General features: G+C 41.9%; 1 long non-coding RNA gene across 1 annotated transcript; it reads left to right on the top strand.

Moving 5' to 3' along the window:
• Positions 1–5,762: 5,762 nt before the first annotated feature.
• LOC111866555 lies at positions 5,763–10,158 on the top strand. Its single transcript, XR_002843170.2, has 2 exons — positions 5,763–6,958; positions 9,995–10,158. It is a non-coding gene; the product is annotated as an uncharacterized LOC111866555 (long non-coding RNA).
• The last annotated feature ends 6,569 nt before the right edge of the window (positions 10,159–16,727 follow it).

Raw genomic sequence — 16,727 nt, 5'->3', positions numbered from 1 at the left:
TTGGCACAATGTGAAGTCCGCAGCCGCACTGAAAGCATTGTCCGTCTCCACAGCGCACACTTTCCGTTAGTTGCAGGTGATTTCAAGTCAGTCGGTGCATTCTCGGGTCAAGACAACGACTGGTTTCATTTTAACTCCTTAAATCCCAGTTGCTTTGGCATTATAAAACTCTGCATTCTGCCCACAAAGTGTATTTATGTGTTCCGTATGGTTCTCACAGTAAACAGCGATTATTTCCCTAACAGCATTAACCGGTTGGGCGTTGTTATGGAGACGGAGTGTGTTTCCTGTGAGGTACGGACGGGATTTTTAAATACTATGTACTGTATTTATGGGGAATTCATGCTAGAAACCCCTTCTCTTATAGGCCCCAAATTATTTCTCTGAATTATACTACCCAATCACAAAATTAAAATCCGGGGTCCTTGTATATAATACTTCGCAAAACTTAGTGTCAAACGTGAACCAAGAAATTCGTTCATGAGCACTCAGGCTAGTGAACATTGCTCAGGTCCTGGAATACTTTCCATGCTTCAAGCTGAAGTACCAGAGAGTGGCTTTGTGTGCATATGTGCGTCCTGGTACTTTTTTTCAAAGCGGTATAGGCTAAAAAGAAAGGTAAACTCATCTCCGTGCCATGAAGACGTATGGGAAGTGGAGGTATAGCTCCGCCATTGTTCACCTTAACACTAGATGTAGGTGAGCGGTCAGCTTCACGCCCCGGCCGCTTTACTGCCACTGAAAGAGCCTATAGGAGGCTGGGTGGACCCCGGAGCCGGTCTGGACGCTGTGGGGAAGAGAAGAATCATACCCCTACCGGGAATGGAACCCCGGCCATTCAGCCCGTAGCCCGCCCCTGTTCCAGCTCCTATATACACGTATATGAGTTACAGTTTCCTTAATTTGAGATATTTCTGTTTGACGGATTTCCTGATCTACTTATCGTCAGTTCTACGTTTGCAGCCGCCGCTCTGTCGATAGGTGACAACAATGACTGCCTCATGTCAAGCCGCAACTGTAATCAGCTGCGAGAGATATCTCGCGGGTCACGAGACGGCTGACGTGAGTTAGCCGTGTCAGATAATTACATAAGTAATATAACTTACATTATTAATAAGTTTATCAGTGTTAATTTAAATGTTTCCGAGAACTCACTATCAGAGATATTAAACTATGGCGTAATTAAAATAAAAAAGACCTGTAACGGTTGAAATCCTTAAAAGTGAAGCGAGACAGATGCCCCAAGCGCAAGAAGTCATCATCCCAGAGATAACTTGGTCGACTCCTGAACACCTTACGTAAGGTAAAGGTAAAGCTGTCCCTGTGCTTACCTAATTAAGTACCACGCCATGAAAGCGTATGGGGGAGTTGATGTATATATCCATATTTTCTTGACCTCGGCGCTAGTTAGAGATGAGTGGTCAGCTGTATCCCCGGTACCTGTTGGATAGGAGGTTAGGTGCACCCCAGAGCCGGTCTTGACGACATGGAGAAAAGAAAATTCTTGACCCTACCGGGACTCGAGCGCCGACTCCTCGGTCATACAGCCGGTAGCTAGTCGCTATACCGACTGAGCTATCCCGGCTCCCTGTGCATAATAAGTGAATGATATATATTTATAGAGGGAATTTAATTTTAACATTTGGTGTTTTCTGTTGTTTTTTTTCTTTCGATTTTGATAGACGGGTCACGTGACGATGGCAAAATCATATCAAATGCTCTCGAATCACGACAGAGCATAGAAAAAAAAAATTTGTTTAATTATCTCCAATTCCGCACGCCACATGGGAAAAAGATGGATTGGGCATAAAATTGATGTTTCATTTTTCAGATGAAACTTGCGTCCAAAACAGTTTTCGCTCCGATGAGAATTCAGCGAGTTACGTTCGAGATGCACACATAAACCCACGTGGATCTTTATGTGAAGTGTCCGGTATTGTTGTCTGATTTTGACTAAAATTGGGATGTGCCGGCAAATGTTAAGGAAGCCTCCATGTGTCACTGTTGTACTGTAGCATGCTGCTGCATATCATTAACTGATTAACAGATACTGTTGTGTTACATGCAGCACTTTCCTGTTTAAAAGCTAATTACACACACACACACACACACACAATGTGTCTTTCAAAATTGTTTTAAAGCTGCATTGTCGTTACATGTTCCATCATCGCGTGTTATAAAACTTGTAAGGAGACGGCCATGTTTGCTTTGGTCTTCTAATATACGTAAACAACTACCCCTGTAACAAGCCGTGGGGGCCCATAGGGGTCTGAGAGGTCGAGACTCCCACATTTTCTAGACAATCAGCTCACAGATGGCGGTAAAGTTGTCAGCTTCACGCACCGGCCGCGGTTTACCCGCCAGGGAGATTCCTGGTACTCATTTCTATTACTGGCTGAGTCAACCCCAGGGCCATAGTGCGGCTGGAAGGATTAGGTCAATTGAAAAATCGAATTGAACCCGCGGCCTTCCGGGTTGTAGCATAGTGCCCCATATTAGAAGATGAAAGGAAGCACAGAAGTCTCCATACATCAACTTCATAACGCGATGATGACCATATTACGATCGAAATATGTAGTGGCAATACCGTTTTAAACTAAGTTGAAAGACACATTATGTATGTGTAATTAGCTCTTAAACAGAAATTATATAAAAACTGTTTCATGTAAGNATATATATATATAATTCTGTATGCGCGACTTACGCATGAGTTCTCATTTCGTCATCACTTCTTATGCTGAATTCTGGTGGCAGAGACGAGTGTTACAAATGCTTCACGTGGAGCAGCAGATAAGCGTGTTGCTGATAGAGCGTAACAAGAAAAGTTCGATATTTAGTTTTTCCCTTGTTTGTTACAGATTACAAACTGAGTACACAAGGAACGGCCCGTGTTAAGACGGCCTTGGTTTCGCCCCATGCGTGGAATGAGGAGTTCTCATCGTGGTAAGAACCTCAACGTTGTGACGGAATTGCAGAATTCAGCGCCTCTGAACCCCCCCCCAAATAACATTCTTTTTAATTCGTTCTCTCTGTATATGAACCTCCCTAGCTATTGAGCGGCTGGTTTCATTTTATTCATGTTCCCTATTTGATAGATCGGTTCCAGATGAACATTCTAGCTCCTAAAATTGGGGACACTGAAGAAGGCCCCAAACACAAAATGTTTATATTCTGCTCACACAGTGATTATTTCCCTAAACAGCATTAACCGGTTGGGCGTTGCTATGGAGACGGAGTGTGTTCCCTGTGAGGTACGGACTTCAAGATACTAAAACTCTGCATTCTGCCCGCACAGTGTATTTATGTGTTCCGTATGGTTCTCACAGTAAACAGCGACTGTTTCCCTAAACAGCATTAACCGGTTGGGCGATGTTATGGAGACGGAGTGTGTTCCCTGTGGGGTACGGACTTCAAGATACTAAAACTCTGCATTCTGCCCGCACAGTGTATTTATGTGTTCCGTATGGTTCTCACAGTAAACAGCGACTGTTTCCCTAAACAACATTGACCGGTTGGGCGTTGCTATGGAGACGGAGTTTGTTTCCTGTGAGGTACGGACTTCAAGATACTATAACTCTGCATTCTGCTCACACAGCGATTATTTCCATAAACAGCATTAACCGGTTGGGCGTTGTTATGGAGACGGAGTGTGTTCCCTGTGAGGTACGAACTGAATTTACATGTATTACGTGTATTAGAAGAAATACTGCATTTAAAGGGTTGAACCAGCTCCGGGGTCCATCCAATTGGTATAGAGCAGTGCTAGGTTTCCTTGGACGGTGGATGAGCTAGAACTTTCGGAACCTCCCCACGCGGAGGAGCACACCGCTCGCGAGACAAACACAACGCAAGAAGATAAGACCGGCCGGCTGAATGTGTTCAGATCGGCGAGATGAAACTGCGACACCGCTCCCTGTGTTGCAGCCCTACAGGGGACTCACACATTTCCGCATGTAAACCATTTTTAGCAGTGAGAACAAAGAAATGTGTACCGTGAAGACGTATGGGGAGTGGAGGTATAGCTCCATCATTCTTCATCTCGGCACGCGATGGAGGTGAGTGGTCAGTTTCATGGCCCGGCCTCTTTAACCCCGGGGAAGGAGGCCCTCTGTACCCATTGGATAGGGGTCTCTGTGAGCCTCAAAGCCGGTCTGGGCGCTGTAGGGATCCGTTGCGCTGACCACGTGACACCCTCTATCCGCAAAAGTTAGCACTAAATTCGCAGACAAGCGGCGGTCACTAGGTCGGTATAGTTCGCTTGCGGACTACAGGGCACGGAGGTTGCAGTAATAACAACTCGACGGAAGCGCGAACTTCTGAGGTGGGAAGAACATTAGCTCAACTTAATTCAGGGCCCTCAAATAATGAATGGTAACAGATTTTCTACAATTTAAATTTTTTGTTGTGTTTAGGTAATTGTGTTGTTGGATGTGAAACAGCACGTGACGATAGCACGGAACTTGGGCTTGAAGACGTTAACAACTGAATTACAGCAGTGAGGAATGTGATATTTTGTGTGGAGATACATGAAGACGGTTTGTGTATTTGAGTTCTTCACAGATATAAACTAACAAAACAGTTCGGTAACAGCTCTTTAGGACTAGAATTCTATACAAATGGAATGTACGCTTTATGGGTAACGTTGTCCCTGTGCCTAATTAACTACGCACTACGCCATGGAAACCTATGTGCATGTATAGATCCATGTATTCTTGACTAGTTGGAGGTGAGTTGTCAGCTTCCCGCCTTGGCTGCTTTACCCCCGGGGAAAGAGTTCCCGATATCGACTTCGGCCCCAGAGCCTGAACGACTCTGAGAGGAGCGGAACTGAGACCCCTCGGCTGTCCAGCCCGTAGCCACTCTCCGCGGAACCTAAGACCGACGCTGGTCCCCGTCCTGAGGTCGGACAGACCGTATCAGCGGGGCGGGCCCCTTGACAACATGCTACATGTTATCCAACATGTGTGGTGGGAACTTGATCTTTCTTACGCACGTGTAATACTATCACACTGACGTCCAGCCACCTCTTATCCTTTGACATTCACGCGTCATTGCTGTATTTCAAAGTGAACACGAGAAATGTCGAATAGAATAACGCGAAATGCTGCTTTACAAGTTACTTAATGGTCAGATTGCGGCATGGACAGCAGGCGGGGGTTCCCCGGTAGTTTCATCTCTGACTTTCTGAATAGAGACTGCGCAGAAGAACCGCGCAATGACTGCATCTGATGGAGATGAAGCTCAGACCCCTACAGCCTTCTTCCTGTAGGCATAACTGTAAATTAAGCCACGGCCAATTCCTTTCATGTCCTTTCCAGTTACTTATTCATATCATCCAAACATTAAAATACATGTAGCTGTCTCGTCACCAAAATGCAGCGCAAAATCATGACATAGGAAACAGATATTTTGAAAATGTGGCACAGTTCAGATATTTGGGAACGACAGTAAGAAATCAAAGCCTGATTCATGGGGAAATTAAGAGCCCATTGAATTCGGTCAATGCTTGCTACCGTTCAGTCCAAAACCTGTCTTCTCGTCTGCTGTCTAATAACGTAAAAATTAGAATATACAAAACTATAATTTTGCCTTTTGTTTTCTATGCGTGTGAACTTGGTCTCTGACATTAAGGGAGGAACACAGACTGAGGGTGTTTGAGAACGGGGTGTTGAGGAGAATATTTGGACCGAAGAGAGATGAAATGACAGGAGATTGGAGAAAACTACATAATGAGGGGCTTCATAACTTGTACTCTTCTACAGAAGGATTCAGCCCCATGGAGTTAGTAAGTCTTCCAAACCATTCGACGTTATGTATACAGTCTCAGTAATGTTCTGTGTTCCTCAGTCAGGACAGCAGGTGGCCCGACTGGGATTCGAACCTGGCACCTTCTGAGTATATATTTAGAGCGCTACCGCTAGACGAATCTAGTGGATGTTGGAGTTGTCGAGAGTTTCGTTAAATAAGCTGAAAATAAATGGAACACACGGCGTCACATCTCGACAGGTCCTCACATTAGACTAGGAATCAGGATAACGCTACAGTCTCTGGAACTTGTGCTTCTTGACCTATCTCGCGTTACGGTACTGTGAATTGTGTGAAGTCTTGTGATTACTTATCGAAATAGACGGGTTCATGGTTGAGGACAGGGTCTTGAAGAGGTTACGCATGTTGTGTTATACATCATACGTAAATATAAACATCTCCGCGAACAGATATACTCCCCACTTCAACAAATGCAATTAGTTCTTAAAAAACAAGTTTCGATTCCGAATTTCCCTTCATACCCGAAACTTCTTAAAAAAACAAGTTTCGATTTCGAATTTCCCCTTCATACCCCAAACGGTCCGTTAAAAAACAGTTTCGATTCCGAAGCAAAAAAGTGATAAAGAAATGTTGGACTTTATTGTAATGAGGTAATTTTAATATGGCATTTTGAGTACTGAAAATCAGAAATGACTGATACTTGTGCATAAACAGGTAGGGACAAATTGTTTGAAGGCTGTACTGGAAATTTAGAAGTTATATTAATGTAAACGATCAACAGTTCTGCCAGTAGAAACTGTCCATTCCACCCCTAGAACTTTCAGACGGTTTTGCTTGTTACACCAAGCCAAACAAACGCCCATTGTCTGTGAAAAATGACAAAACCTAGACTCCCAAAAACTCAAAAAGAGGGCAGTACGTTACAAACGTTGAGTGACGTCATGCAGTTACGAAATCGGGTCTCTTCGGGTTGGTTTGTGTCGTGTCGTGTCGGGACGGGTTCAATCGGGCGACCGTCACACAGGCAGGCTACAGACCCTCACAGACCAGGTGTTAATAATGGATTGCGATAAGCTTGTGTACTGTGTTTTCGAACGCAGATCTTTATGGGACCATAGAGACAAAATGTATTACAACCGAGAAGCGAAGAGAAGACTGTGGTCCGAAGTTGCCGCCCTTATGGGCAAGAATAGTAAGTATTACGCATTATAAGTGCGGATTTGTGGTCGATTTTTAGGTTAATTAAGAATACTGTCTGAACTATATCGAATAAAATGGGTAGGCGATCATCACTGACGAATAGACAGGAACTTGGAAAGGAAGTGGCCGTGGCCGACATAAAGATTCGATTTCGATATTCATCTGGCTTAAGGAAAGCCACGAAAAATCCAACCTCAGAAAAATTATCAAGAGTTACGGTTCCAAACGAACCTTTCTGGTGTTAAAGGGTGGACGGTGGTATGTTACGTAAAATGAATTGTTCAGAGAGCCGAGCATTTTTTTTTTCTTTTTACTTTACATCACTGTTTTAATAGTGGAACTATTTAGACACATCGTAATAAATGGACCCGTAGTACTTACTCTCGGTCAAAGAACGTTGTTTTTGGACTAATGGGTCTGAGGGCTCTCACAGGACTGAACCATATGGGCGGAGTTTTGTCAATTTTAGTATTAAGTGGTCTTCTGCCCTGCTGGTCGTGAGTTGTTCGTATATTAAAGTTTCGATTATTTATTTATGGTTTACATAAAGTCGGTTTTAGTAGCCGAGATGTTACACAGCCAAAAGAAGACCAACATCCATCTAGTCTTTAGTGTCAAAAGATATATTTCTGTTACTGTGAACATGCCTTGTTGTTGTTGTTGTTGTTGTTGGAGAGGGTGGGTTTCCCCATGCACTTAGACCAGATATTGGTCCATTGTGCGTCCCCCTGTGATATTCTACCAGTCTCTATACCCTACCGGTACTGGTGTGTGCCATCAGTCCCAACTAAGCCAGCGAGTACGGCCTCTACTGGCTCAGCAGTATCTCGATGCTTCCCCCATCAACCAGAGGCGTTAGAGACTACTGTTGGGCGGGAAATGTCCTGAATTTGGCCCAGAGGTCCCCTTGAGACATGAGGTTCTTTTACGTGCCGTAAAGCTACGACACGAGACCCATGGCTTAAAGTCCCTCCCGGAGGACTTGTTCATGCTTTACTCAGACGTTTATTAGCAAGTAAAATTGGAAATGTTATTAGCATACTAAATATATCTACATAAATTCTAAAAGTATTTTCACTTAAAATTATCGATATCCATGTTTTTGGTTGTGTGTGCTGCTTTTTCATAGAATGAATGCATCCATAAGGGAGAGTTTTATTTCTGCAGTTAACTAAATTTATTTGGATTAAATTTGGCATTGGTGGTCTACATGTGAAGTTATTTAGCAGATTTAATTTTGTTTAATATCAGGCCAATATAACATATTTTACAGATGAGATAAAATATTGCCAATTTTCATGGAAGTGGCCCAAATATAAAATATGGCGGTGATTTAGCTTTACAGTTTTTGTTTGAAAGTTTTATAAATTTCCTGAATATTTAATGAAATACAAGGCAAATAATTACAGTCTGTAGTGTGATGACTGTATTGTGATTGGCTTTGCTACAGTGTTTGTGTCTGAAATAAATAAATACCAGTCCTGTAATTTCACACATATATATTATGATATATATATTACGATTTTGTTTTTACAGCATGATTGTGACAATGATAACCATTTACCCGCATTAGTTATTGCAGTACATATAGTAATCTGACATGTTCTACATCCTAGGCACATTGTGACCAGAGAGGATTCATGGAATTTTAAAATAAATGAATGAATGAATGAATCTAGAAAGAACTAATGTGGAAAATATCTATATGTATACTTGGAACTGTAGTTTATCTTTCCATTTATGTATTTCATACCATTTACATACACTTCAGCTTTGTGGATGGAACATAAACTTGCTGCTTTTATTTGAGTATTGGTCTGATCTCAGTTTTCTGTAGTGGATGTGACTGATGCAGTGTTTTCAAATATCTGATGCATTTGTATGCATCTCCTAAATGTCTGGATGCATGATTATATACAAAACATGTGACATTTGAGGTGCTCACAGAGCGAAGGCATAGATTGTGTTTTCTGAGTTGTGACCAGGGCATAAAATGCTGGTAGTCTTGGGTAGATGCTATCTCCTTAGTTCCAGTGAGCTTCATTTTGGTACTTGTATATTAACAGGTGAGCCAAGTAACTTCAAAATGTTGCTGCCATGCTGTATGCTACATCAGCACTGATAACTGTAGAAGTTTGTTTGTGTGTGTTATTTGTGAGTTCTCTTATTGTAGTACCACTGCCACCATTTGCAGTTAAATAATAATAATAATAGAAAATAATAAAGTTTATTTAAAAACAAAAACAAGAACCTATCTTTAAGAAGTTTTTGGTATTTATTTCTTAAAAATGAAACCGAAATCCTGACTTTTTCATAATGGAACTACAGACCTGATGTTTAAAACCAAAAGCCTGACCCTGTTTCTACAAATAAACTTCTCAGTTTCAACGTGGTGGACAACATGGTGGTAAATTTTAAAATAACTTGAGTTACCAGATAATGCTCAAGTTCCCATTATTTTAACAAAGCTATTTCAGTGCCTTAAGCCGTCACAGCCACTGTTCCCAATGACGATACACGTAGGAGTGAATTTCTAAACCTACATTTTAATAATTTTCATTCAACATGTGTTTATCATACCCAGGCATTTCTAGTGATGTGGAGTGTAGTTGTGAAGTGGTGCTGTGTGGTCCAGTATGTGGGTACAGACATTGTGGAGGAACCTGCTGCTTCCATCTTCAGGAGAGAATGTTTCTCCAAAATGATGTAACAGCTGACCTGATGACACACAATAAAAATCACAATCTAAATGTAGAACTTTTTTTCCTTCAGTTCAGTGAGTACCAGGGGCTCTTTCCCTAGGAGTAAAGTGGGATGGGGCATGAAGCTGTCCATTTATCTGCATCTAGTTGCAAAGCCAAGAATGGTGGAGCTATACCTCCACTACCCAACATGACTTCATGATGTGCTTAATTACTTAAGCACAGTGAGAGCTATATCTTTTTTACCTTTTTGTGTTCAAAGTAAAACTTAACAATTTTTGCTGCATTAGACAGAAGATCATTATGTTGAATGTGTGATGTTGCAGGCCATGTTGTGAAGCAGAAATGGGCCATATTGAGGGACGTATTTAGGAGGGAGCTGAAGAAGCATCTTTGTGGCATACCTGGAGGTCCTCATGGGCAGACCATCTCCTACAAGTCAAGATGGATATATTTTCCACACATGCTGTTCCTGAAGGATGTTATGCAGGTTTCAGAGAATGCAGATGAAGATGAACCATTTTCAAGTATTTTTTTTTGTGAAAAGTGAAGATTTAGATGACACAGAATTGAAAGAAGACTATTCCAATAGTGAAACTGATCAATTTTCATTGGTCAGTGAAATTTGTGTGCCTTCAGAAGTTGTATCTCAAGACTCTGTATGTGACAAGAGCATTTTGGAGACACATGACACTGAAGTGCACGATACGGCTCCTGAAATCTCAACAATGACACGGAAAAGGCCTTGCGAGTTTCCAGTAGAAAATGAATTAAGGAAAACCAAGAAGCAGATACTTTCCAATGATCTGTGTGACCACACAAAAGTGGATGGCGATTACCACTTCCTCATGAGCCTACTCCCATTCCTCAGGAAGACACCAGAATCACAGAAACTACAGCTACGTATGCGTTTGATACGGGCAGTTCAGGGAGAGTCCGAAAGTGATACATCGGAATATTGGCATAAGTCCTAAATTATGCAGGTTTATTGTTGATCTTGCAATGAAATGCAGCGTCTTCAACATATGGATGTCCTTTAAAGAGATGTCTGCTTTCATCATCTTTAGAGAAATGGAGGCAGGAGATTTTTTTGAAATTCTGGTAAATATGTACCAGACTCCACAGCGCTGCATCCTACAAGACAGTAACCTTTCAGTGTACAGATGAGATCATGGTATCTTGAAAGCCTGTTGAAGAGTTACAACAATGCTCACTTGTTAGCACTGGTTACTGTGTTGTTATGCTTTGGATGTAAGCATGCAGAAGGAACTACTTGTATCCTGCATGAAAGAACTTGCTGAAGAAGCTGAATATTTTGGGGTGAATTGAAACACCCCGGTCGCACAAGTAGCACACTGTGAACAGCACATTTACAGATGCTATTGCGCGAGATACGAATTCTCACCATACTGACGACTATGAAGGTAATCCTCATATGGGATGTGACACAGTGTAGTCTGGTAGATGTTTACTGACGTTTTGGAGATACATCCTGCCTCCATCTTCATGGTAGAAGATTAAGTTGAGCATGGAAAAACTGGTACAAATGTAGGGAGAAATGGAGTCCTGAGGAAACCAGTCGATGTAAGTGAGGCCCTTGTAAGGTCCATTTTCCCAGAGTATATAGTTGGGAAAAATAATGGTTCTGGATGACCAGTGGCTCATGTGAGGAGCTCAAGAGAGATGGAGGGAGACACTGGTGGCTCTTAGAAGGGCTTCTTAGTGATTCACAGTTCTGATTTCAGTTGGTTCTGTCCAGGGCTCCTCATAGCTGCTTTTGTCCCTTTATCCATACAACTTACTGCCACCCTTAGCTTACAGTTCTGCCCTAAATATGGATGCAGCATGTTCCTGCAATACAGCATCACACCCCATAAAAAGTAGGTGCTATTTTCTTATACAAGTGGTGGGTGTGGGTACAGATCCTGCATATTGGTTGCTTTTGGTCTGTCTTCCATTTTCAGTCATTAAATCTATGCATTGCAGGGCAGGAAGTTAATTGAGGTGTGTTTTTATTATTTATGAATACAGGAGAAAAATTAAGAGGAGATTGAACTCGGGCCGTGCTTGTTTACCATTCAGTCCAGAACCTTTTTTCTTCTCATCTGCTGTCCAAAAACATAAAGATTAGAATATAAATAACTATAATTTTGCCTGTGGTTCTTTATGGGTGTGAAACTTGGTCTCTGACATTAAGGGAGGAACACAGACTGAGGGTGTTTGAGAACAGGGTGTTGAGGAGAATATTTGGACCGAAGAGAGATGAAGTGACAGGAGGTTGGAGAAAACTGCATAATGAGGAGCTTCGTAACTTGTACTCTTCTCCAAGTATAATTAGAATGATCAAGTCAAGGAGGATGAGGTGGGCATGGCATGTAGCACAAATGGGGGAGACAAGGAATGTGTATAGGATATTGGTGGGAAAGCCAGAAGGAAAGCGACCACTGTGAAGACCAAGGCGCAGGTGGGTGGACAATATTAAAATGGATCTTAGAGAGGACGGATGGGATGGTATGGATTGAACTGATCTGGCACAGGATAGGGAGCAGTGAAGGACTCTTGTGAACACGGTAATGAACCTTTGGGTTCCATAAAATGCTGGGAACTTCTTGAGTAGCTGCAGAATTGGCGGCTCCTCCAGAAGGGCTCAGCTCCATGAGTAAGTAAGTAAGAATACAGGAGAAACTGGAAGCTTTATAGGCCGAGGGTGGCCGAATTTATCTGATTACATTGATTCAAAGCACAGAAGTTTAACTTCAGGATAAAAGTCAAACTGATGCATCTGTTTGTGACTTAACTCATCAAAGTTTGGTCAGAAGGCTTACAGGTTTTGCAGTGCCTCAAAGTGTAGTGTTGGTGAAATAAAACATACAGTGAGTACATGAATGATAAAAAAGCAACTTTAATCCATATTCCTGCACTACCCCATATGAAAAAACCATACATGAAGTACTGAAGTGCATAAGGGATGAGGTTTTCATGGCAGTGAAAATTTATAGTGTGATCTTCAGGGCTGTCACACCGTATAGTCTGGTAGTTGGATTCCAAAATTTTAGAGGAAATTCAGCTTTCATCAGGATGAGAATGTTGATTCTGTTTTACAGTTCTACAAAACAATAAGCAAATTGTGAGGTTTGATGTTCTCATCCTGAACTCATTTGTCAAGATGTAACACTCTTAGACTTTTATGCAGAAATGCTTAGATAGAATCTCGCCCAGAACACCAGCTATCCTGATGAGGTTTTTATGGTTTCCCTTAGTCCCTCCAGGGAAGTGCTGTAGCTGCTTGCTTCAAGATCCACTCCTCTCTGTTACTCTGCAGTCATCCTGCTGTCCAACATATAGGCAACCCCATTAATGAGCTGTCACTAATTGATCACTTTTCATGAGACTATTATGTGAACATCATGGCATAGAAAATCTCTTCAATTTGATATATTTTAACACCTTCGTCATGGACAGTGCCAGCATGGGAACTGTGCAAACTTGTGAGGTGGGAACAACAGTGCTGTTACTAGGGATACAAAATTCTGTGTGAAGATGCGTATATGTTCAAAAGCTGCTTTGGGGCTCATGTCTTAATTTATCCTTAAAGTGTGTTGATACTGCCTAATTCAGTTGTTTACTACTGTAATTTTGTTTGTTTCATATTTTATATTGTCCGGATTTACCCTCTGTAGTCTGCAAAATGTCATCTCAACTGGCATGCATTAATCATGCACGCTCATGCGCTATTAAAAATTATGAATATGAGGTTATCTTGCCTTATTTTGCAAATTAGAAATAAATAAATAAATAAAGTATTCTGGTCCTGCTTGATGCAGAAGTTCTCAAGGCACTGGATTCTACTGGCTTGCATTCTGGTAAGCGGATACGGGTGTTTCAGATAAGTCTGGTGTCTGCATATTCAGGATTTATACTCAGAAAATGGAGCCTACTGCTGAAGTGTTCATGTACAGGTACAGTGTTACGGGATGTGGTGCCCTGGTAGGTGGGTGTCAGTACGTCGCCAGATACAGACCAGATCATGTAGGAATGGTCTCTTCAAGACTGCTTTGTTCAGAATGTCTATCGAGCAGGTGTGCAGGCAGAGCAAATGATGTTTGTTTAGACATTTTTCAGAGTACATCATGTCTTAGACATGCCTGCAGCCCGTCAATATAATGACTGAGCTATCCCGGCCACTGCATAATAGGGTGTCAAAAAATAACGGTCATTGTCAGTTTTAAGAAATGTCATTTCCACTGCGAGCTAAACGCCCGGGGCTCGATTCTAGGCAGAGGCAAGAGCTCTAGAGGCTAACCCTGTCAACTCACCAGTGGCGCGGGATGTGGAACCGCACATATGAATCTCGTGCCGCTATACGTAAACCCATATTGGTTGACAACATGGCCGCTATGACACCACGGTGCAATGCTGCTGCCATCTCTGCGCATCCTAAATTTAAAAGAGCCGACAGCACAATCGGCAAGAAGGTGTGCCATCAATGTAGAATCCGTATCTGTAGGCAATAATAAATTTCATGGCCGTAAATCGACAGGTGGGCGACTATAAGACGCAGTGGAGATTTCTCTGCGGCCAGGGACCATAGAACAGTGCGTATTAGTTGACATTAAAATTTACGTTAGTATAATGAAGTCTGCTGGCACATGTTTGCCGCGAGGAAATTCAGAGTTTCGGTCGAAGGCAAAACGTTTGCGCCAAGAGAAAAGGTGTGCCAGGCATGTATTGTCCTCGCTTGCTTGGAAGCCGAGATCCCCGGACTTTTGACATGGTAGTAAGCTTGCGCTGGCCGGACTTTATTTAAATGCCCGCAGCTGGTGCGCATTTAAATACCCGTTGTTACTCTGCGTTTAAATGTCCGTCCCCGTTAGGGCATTGTGTTTAAAAATGCTGTATCTAACTCAATTTTTATGATAAATGGATGCAATTAAATTTTTTTTGTATCAGCAAAGAACACAGTGTCGCATATTATAACGGGAGATTTGAAAATTGTTATACAAAGAATTATATTCTTTCTTTTAATTTTGATACGTACTGCAAAAATATATTTCCAGATCTTCACAGAGTTGTTCTGCATTATAAGTACATGTCTGTTGGTAACACTCGACGAATTTTAGCAGACCCTGGTGTCATGAAACAGATGGAAGCAATAAAATCATTTGGTTCTCTGCTGGGAAAACTTACATCTTGTTACACCCTTCAGATTTTCGAATCTAAAGGACAGAAGAATGAAAGAATGGCTATTCAAGAGAAAGCTAGAGGGGTCCCTTCTTAAGTGCTAAGCTGCAAGAGATTATTGCCCTTTCTACGGTCGTGAACAGACAATAGCATCGTGGCTGAGATACAGAGTGCGATCTGTTTTCTGCGCGTTCATAGTGACATCGAATTCTGTAGGTTAATTTCAGCCTGTATATACATCAAGCAGATAACAACAAAAAAGGTGTGTACATCGAATTTTACTATATATATTTAACACATGAATCTGCAATAAAAGTACTGACTCGTGGATGAGGTTCGGCGTAACTCGTACGTATATTCTGTTGCTGCTGTTGTTCATGTAGGTATCATTTTAATTAAATAGCTGAGTAATATCAAGGGTGGCCGGTGGTTTAGAGGTAAAGTGTATGGTTTAGAAGTTATGTGGTTCGAAGGCATGACGATTTTTGTGAAAAAAAAAAAAAAATGTAAGAAATTTGTGCATGTAGGAAGCAAGTGGTACTATATGAGGAAGGTGAAGTTAACAAATTTGTATAGATCTGGTGGTACGTGGGTAAGACATTGGCGAAGTATTTGGAAGGTACCGGGTTCGAGGCCACGGTGTCTTTTGTCAGTAGAAATTGAAAAGTGAATAAATAAAGACGATTTTTCTGCAACTATAAACCAAGTCGTACAATATAAGGACGATCGCAGGAAGCACTAGGATAGATGTTCTGGTGGCCTAGCGGTAAGGCACCGGCGTTGTAAATTTAAGGTTCGTGGTTCGAAAACACAAGTATTTTTGTAATGAGATTTTTATGGAATAATATATCGAGATGTAACATAAGAGGAAGATTAAAGGCAAAAAATTTCCGTGGCATTGGTAGCCTATTGGTAAAATACTGGCTTAATGTCACGGAGTTCCAAGGTTCGGAACCAACGAAAGTTTTATAAAGTACAAGTGGAGATAATAAGATTTTTCTTGAATTATAACCGAAGATGTAGCTTAAGAGGAAGATTAAAGAAAACAAATTTCAGTGGCGCTGGTGGTCTAGTGGTAAGACACCAGCTTAGTATTTAGAAGGTCCTGGGTTCAAAACCAGTAGGATTTTTGTGAAAAAAAAAATAAAAGAAGAAAACCAACGGCAGTGCAAGAAGTGAAGAGATAGAGATAAGGTATGGGGGGGGGGGGGTAGGGTACAATTTTTTTTTGCGGCCGCTCCGCGGTTTTAAGACACTCAACCTAAGCGGGTTTTATTAAAATCCACATGGGATCAAAAATAAAAAAACTTTGGCCCACCGTCCGCCCACCAACCACCCGCCCTTAGGGGGTGACTTTGACTTATTCATTTCAGACCAAGTTCTATGAACGAGAGTTAGCAACAAATTGTAATATAACTGCAGCGCATTCTGTTGACTAGAACCTCATGGAAAGCCACGAAGTGAAGTAAACCATGAAACATCTTAGTTTCTGATGACCTCACTTACTGGGCTATGCAAGCCGCTGCTCCAAAAATTCATTTTATAGGGCTAGGGCGCCAGTCACTGAGGATGAGATCACGGTAAGCGTGGCAGCCCACCCATACCCACCCTTACGGTCATGCAGGAATTGAAATACTTGACACAAAGCTACATACGCGAGAGTTAACGAAGAATTAATAAACCCTGCAGTGCCATCTGTGGATTGAAACCTGAATGTTGATGTAATGTTGATTACATTACTCCACAGGTTCAGGTTTCAATCCACAGATGGCACTGCAGGGTTTATTAATTCTTCGTTAACTCTCGCGTATGTAGCTTTGTGTCAAGTATTTCAATTCCTGCATGACCGTAAGGGTGGGTATGGGTGGGCTGCCACGC

The sequence above is a fragment of the Cryptotermes secundus genome, unplaced genomic scaffold (genome assembly GCF_002891405.2).
Source record: "Cryptotermes secundus unplaced genomic scaffold, Csec_1.0 scaffold575, whole genome shotgun sequence".
NCBI classification, from domain to species: domain Eukaryota; kingdom Metazoa; phylum Arthropoda; class Insecta; order Blattodea; family Kalotermitidae; genus Cryptotermes; species Cryptotermes secundus.
This window is presented reverse-complemented; position numbering and strand designations above follow the sequence as displayed.